Raw genomic sequence first — 6,676 nt, forward strand, 5'->3', positions numbered from 1 at the left:
CAGCATTAATACCGATTTTTTTATAAACTTAATACGGTATTTTTATAAAATGCGCAAATTATTATCCCCTGTTAAAAATACAACGTTGAGCGTGTTCTTTAACTAAACGAATGGATTAACCATGGATAAGACCTGAAGACTCCCTTGAATCCCATGAAAACTATATGAAAACTACTGCAGTAGTTCATGTCTTGTGTCGCATAAAGCAATACGTATGCATAGTCTCGCGAGTTTTCATCGGAAACGCGCGAACCGGAAACGTTTAAATGCCATCAAAATACAAGATGGGCGTATCAACAGAACGGACGAATACGAGTGAAAAAGGAGCAGGGAGGCCGTATACAAGATAGAAGGTAAGCGCAATCACACCCAAAGAAACGGGGTACTTTCGACCCTTTGCGCACGAGTTAACTTTGCCAGCTAGATGTTAAGCCAAAACACTGAGCCTGAGCGGCTCCAGTTGTAACATCGCAGAATAACCTAATTAAATAGCCCGGTCCCGATCCAACCATTAAAAAGACGAGCTAAGTTATTATATTTCTTTAAGATAAGAAGGGTAGATTGATAGTGAAACGATACCTTAAGATGCGGAGGTGGCGCTAGTTGATATACAGGTTCCTCCGTGAATACTACACTGTTGAGATTATAAATATTGTTAAATGCACATAGCACTCTATAACAAACGGCTAATACTCCGCACACGTCAATTTTAACTACATCTGACCGTGTCGGATAAACAGACCGGCAAGCAGAACATAAAAGCTTCGTTATATAATGCAATATGCCTAGTCCACCCAAGGATGTAAATATACGTGTTAATGAATTAGGAATTGTTAGAACTGGCTATTTCTGGTAGGCTAAGGCTGACGCCATAGCCAAGCAGAAACCACCATTCTAGTCAGGGCAAGGAAGTCACACGCCAAGATAACCTCTGCTCACCCCCTTGGTAGCTTGGCTCAAGCAGTAAGGCTAAACTCGGAGGCAATGTGTAAAGCATTTGCGCCAGCGCACAACAGCAACAACATACTAGGCACACCACAGAAGAGACTCCACACAAGGTTATTATAAAAATAACTTTTGTATTGTAAAAACACATCAGATAAAATCACACATATACATGGTGCCAACTGGCACGGGCAATATTCACAGGGATTATGTACACAAGACAGGACCACAAGGGCCACTGTCATAGTCAGATATAGCACTTCTAGAATATGAAATAATAAAACATAAAATGGTAATCACAAAGATAACAACCAGTAACCACTGGTAACAGGAACCAGGACCTTACTAGGACCACCTGTACTAAGAAAGAAGAACCACCTAAGTATCACACAGCATTAGGGGTCTAAGAAAGAATACATTACTCATGATGCAATAAACCTACATTCAGAGGAGTAGAAAAGACAACCACCTAAGTATCACTCAGCATTTAGGGGTCTAGGAAAAGGACACATTACCCATGATGCAATAACCTACATTCAGAGGAGTAAGAATAGAGCACATGATGCAATAAAATCACATTCAGGGGTGCAGCGCAAGAAGACACATGATGACTAAACATTCAGAGGTGCAGCGCATGGAAAGGAAGACACATGATGCAGTAACACATTCAGAGGTGTTAAGAATAGGGCACATGATGCAATAAAATACATTCAGGGGTGCAGCGCAAGAAGACACATGATGACTAAACCTTCAGAGGTGCAGCGCATGGAAAGGAAGACACATAATGTATAAACATTCAGAGGTGCCATAACATAAGTCAATAGCGCAAAAATCACATGAGGCCTAAGAACCTTCAGAGGTGCAGGAATAACACATGATGCAAAAGATCACATTCAGAGGTGCAATAACCATACCATTGCGCAGACTCCCATAAGCCACCACCTGTGGCAGTCCCTAGGCCAAGGGCCTTGTTGGGGCTCAGACGCCCTGTGTCCAATGTCAGGGCGCGCTGCCATGCAGCGCCAGTCACAGAGTACAAAAAAAGCCTAAACGTGGCAGTTGCCCACAAAGTGCTGGGCAACTGTGTACATCACAGAAAGGCCTAAACGTGGCAGGTGCCCACAAAGTGCTGGGCACCTGAAGAATCAACAAAACGGCGCCAGCTAAGCCACACAGGCTCTGAAGCCAACACTGCGCACGTTGGAGCCACACAGGCTCTGGCCAACACTGGTCAAACGTTGGAGCCACACAGGCTCTTAAAAACATATATGGCCCCTCTGAGCCACACAGGCTCTCTCAGCGTTGGGGCGACCCACTGCCAAACGGGGCCGCCCTGACTCTCCATTTACTTCATCAAATGTCCCCCAGAGCCTCTCTCAGGGCTCAACATCAACAATGCCCCCTTCGTTGGAGCCTCAAGGCTCTGGCGTAACGTTGGGGCGACCCACTGCCAACCGGGGCCGCCCGAGCACCAACACTGCCTCACCGGCACACAAAACTCCATCTGCTCCCTCCCGGAGCAGCAACAGCACTGCCCCCGTCTCACCCGGCCCCAGCCCAGACTCACCGGGCCGCTTCTGATGCAGGACGGGCGCCGGGATCCTCTCCAGTCCACCGGGGATCCTGGCCGTGCAGCGGAAGAGCGCCCAAACCTCGGAGCGCTCTAGGACATCACCGCTGGCGCCTGCAGGGCTCTCCCTTCGCATGGGAGCCCAGCACAGGCAGGCGCCCGCCTCGCTGCTTCACCCGGTCCCCCATCTCGGGACCGGGGCTTCGCAATCGCCGCCTCTCTCCTCTCGCTGCCGGCAGCCAATCCCAGCGCGGCAATGGGGCGGGACTTCCTCTGCAACCCGGAAGTCCCGCCTATGGTCAGGCGAAACGCTGCCTGACTTCCTGTGCGCGGCTCGGGCCGCGGCGGTGATTACGGGGGCAAATCGAGGGCTGGGCACCCTCAAAAGTAATATAAGTCAGTTAAGCGAGGTAGGCACTCGCAAAGGGCGCCATAGTCGGGGTGGCACCCGCAAATCAGATAAGAGTGCACACGAAGCACTCGGACAGTCACAGGGCAGGAGCGCTTCCCCCCACGGGATAATCACAGCGCTCTGCCATCCATCAGGTTAAGAGAGCGCCCACGAGGCGCTGGGGAGCCCAGAAAGCACCAAAACGCCCCAGAAAGAACCCCCACAGCAAGGAGGGTCCCAGCAGCTGCAGGGCATTACAGGTTAAGGCTTCCAGGGCCCAAACAAAGTCCAGCAAAGAGTCCTCAAAGATGCAGCCAGACAGGGGGACAGCCAGGAAGAGTCCCCCAGCAGTCCATCAGATGTCCAGGAGCTGGGCAGAGCCCAGGGATCCCCCTGAGCCCCAGCAGCAGCATGCTCCTGGCAGATTCAAGTTGAAAACAAGAACCATTTGGAAGGGGATACAACCCCTTTTTATACAGTGCAAAACCTTTGAAGTTCTTTGAAGTCCTTTGAAGCAGGCAGTGTGAGAACCAGCTGGACTGGTTTAGAGGGAAGTCCCCTTCAGTATCAGGGACAGAGGTGTCAGTCGCCCAGCGGGAGGTGGAGCCAGCTTTGTAGTTACACAGGAACAGCCCTTCACTATCAGGTGCCATCTCCTCCCACTTCCCTGGCAGCAGATGCTGCCTTTCATCCATGGGCTGACTTCAGACAACCTCCTGGGCTCTCCAGCCCCTGTCATCCTCAAACCAGACAGTCAATCCACAAGCAGGCCCATGCACTCTGGGCCAGGCTCACCAGCCAATCACACGCTAGCACCAACTTGCACAAATATGCCAACTTCCAAAAGTAGGACTTCTAGACTAGACACAGCCATGCTGCATACATCATTTTGCAGCATTCATTCTCACGAGTTGATACATACCAAACTCGCCCCTGCACTCCCCACGCATCAGGAACTACCATGGGCATACATACTCCCCATTCATTCCTATGGGAGGGCAGGTCACTCACCACACATACAGAGAGCTCATGCACTTTACACTGTACCACAGTGAGAAAGTGCGCAGAGGCCTAAAATCACCAACACCAGGTTCCATAAATAGGCTAGGAAAACGCAAAAAGTCTAGGGGTGAACCTGCCTAATGGGCCGGGTCCAACAGGAATCAACCAAACCGCGACTGATATATATACATATATGTTTTCCTTAAGGTGGTAATACAAAAAAAAATCCCCGCCGAGCGGAGTGAAGAAACGTAATCTGCAACTTGGTTTTAATTACATAAAAAAACCGGAAGGCATCCAGTCACGGCTTACACTCCGGACTGACCCCTAAAAACACAGGGTAAGCGATATATAATGGTAAATGTGAATGAGTAATCTCCTACTCTCCCAATTGGAATCCAAATTGATATAGTCCTTATTTTATATTTTTCAAGGAACCCCATACAAAGGTCCCTCATATCGGTGGCTCCTTTTTCCTCAACGAACAGGAAAATCCAGTGTACAGTGAAGGTAATTGACTGACCCTTGAGCACTAGTATTTTTTTAAATAAAACTCTCATATCAACCACAATATGAGCCTAAAGGATGGTGTTTATTATTTCAGACACTAAAAGATATTATGCTCGTCCTCTACTATTTGTGTACCTGATGTCCTATGACGAACTAAGGACTACTACCTCAAATTAATTAAAGAGGAAGACGTCTCTCAATTTATAAGAGTACGCCCTGTTAGAGTAAGTATAAATTGTCTATGTCTAGAAATAATATAAACTGGAATAGTCTTTGACTACTCCTAGGGGTGTATTGTGAGTTTAGAAACATGTCACCTGAAAGCACATAATGCTTTTACTTTCCTTAGCTCAAGAGATCGCGCTGCCACTTTCCCATGTACCCTGGCACTCCATGCAAAATAAATTCCCCCATGATAAAATGCTTTTTAGAATGCCTATTTAACTGTAAAATGTGTGTGAAAAGACTAAAGAAAAATTTAAAAGAACAATAGGTGTAGATACAGTTGTGTCTTCAAGAAAATTATTGTTGTTAATATTGTGTTTCTTTACTGTATAGAACCCTGTCCTGATGAAGGTGTCATCATAGAAACCGAAACGCTGCATCGACAACTTGTTTTTAATAGCTATTTGCTTTTTTAATTGTTATTTCATGTATGAATTATGTGTGCACCATTGACCTATTGGTAGGGTGCTGACAAAAACCGTAAAAATCTGTTTTTAACATTTTTTGCACTGTGGTACTGTATTTGACACTTGTTTTTGTATATTTTAAAATAAATTGTGTATAACTCTGACTTTTATTGTTTGCCTATTATGTATAAATGTCTTGAGTGGATATAAATGCAAAGATCTCTTGAGCTATGGTGGTATAGTTTGGGATAACAGTATCCCTGTCTTGTAGTTAACAATAGGGACTGCTCTGATTTCCTGAAAAGGCCACTACAACAGGCCAAAACACGAAAATCACAGAAAAATCAGCACAATCCCATGCCATGATGTTTAAATTCAAGACAACCCACAGAAAGACTAGGCACATGCACCACTCACTACCCCTGGGCCCTGGGCATATTGGATGAAAGCTAGGCAAAATGGGTGCAGGCCTGAGAACACTCCCTGCATTCAAAATGGCCCCCTCCATCACAGCACATGGCCAGGGCCTGTAGCAGCACTCAAAATGGCCCCCAACCACATGGCCTGTCCATCCACAACAGGCCCAAAAAACGAAAATCACAGAAAAATCACCACAATCCCATGCCATGATGTTTAAATTCAAGACAACCCACAGAAAGACTAGGCACATGCACCACTCACTACCCCTGGGCCCTGGGCATATTGGATGAAAGCTAGGCAAAATGGGTGCAGGCCTGAGAACACTCCCTGCATTCAAAATGGCCCCCTCCATCACAGCACATGGCCAGGGCCTGTAGCAGCACTCAAAATGGCCCCCAACCACAGGGCCTGTCCATCCATAACAGGCCCAAAAAACGAAAATCACAGAAAAATCACCACAATCCCATGCCATGATGTTTAAATTCAAGACAACCCACAGAAAGACTAGGCACATGCACCACTCACTACCCCTGGGCCCTGGGCATATTGGATGAAAGCTAGGCAAAATGGGTGCAGGCCTGAGAACACTCCCTGCATTCAAAATGGCCCCCTCCATCACAGCACATGGCCAGGGCCTGTAGCAGCACTCAAAATGGCCCCCAACCACATGGCCTGCCCATCCACAACAGGCCCAAAAAACGAAAATCACAGAAAAATCACCACAATCCCATGCCATGATGTTTAAATTCAAGACAACCCACAGAAAGACTAGGCACATGCACCACTCACTACCCCTGGGCCCTGGGCATATTGGATGAAAGCTAGGCAAAATGGGTGCAGGCCTGAGAACACTCCCTGCATTCAAAATGGCCCCCTCCATCACAGCACATGGCCAGGGCCTGTAGCAGCACTCAAAATGGCCCCCAACCACATGGCCTGTCCATCCACAACAGGCCCAAAAAACGAAAATCACAGAAAAATCACCACAATCCCATGCCATGATGTTTAAATTCAAGACAGCCCACAGAAAGACTAGGCACATGCACCACTCGCTACCCCTGGGCCCTGGGCATATTGGATGAAAGCTAGGCAAAATGGGTGCAGGCCTGAGAACACTCCCTGCATTCAAAATGGCCCCCTCCATCACAGCACATGGCCAGGGCCTGTAGCAGCACTCAAAATGGCCCCCAACCACATGGCCTGTCC

This window comes from Lissotriton vulgaris, chromosome 7, assembly GCF_964263255.1.
Source record: "Lissotriton vulgaris chromosome 7, aLisVul1.2, whole genome shotgun sequence".
NCBI classification, from domain to species: domain Eukaryota; kingdom Metazoa; phylum Chordata; class Amphibia; order Caudata; family Salamandridae; genus Lissotriton; species Lissotriton vulgaris.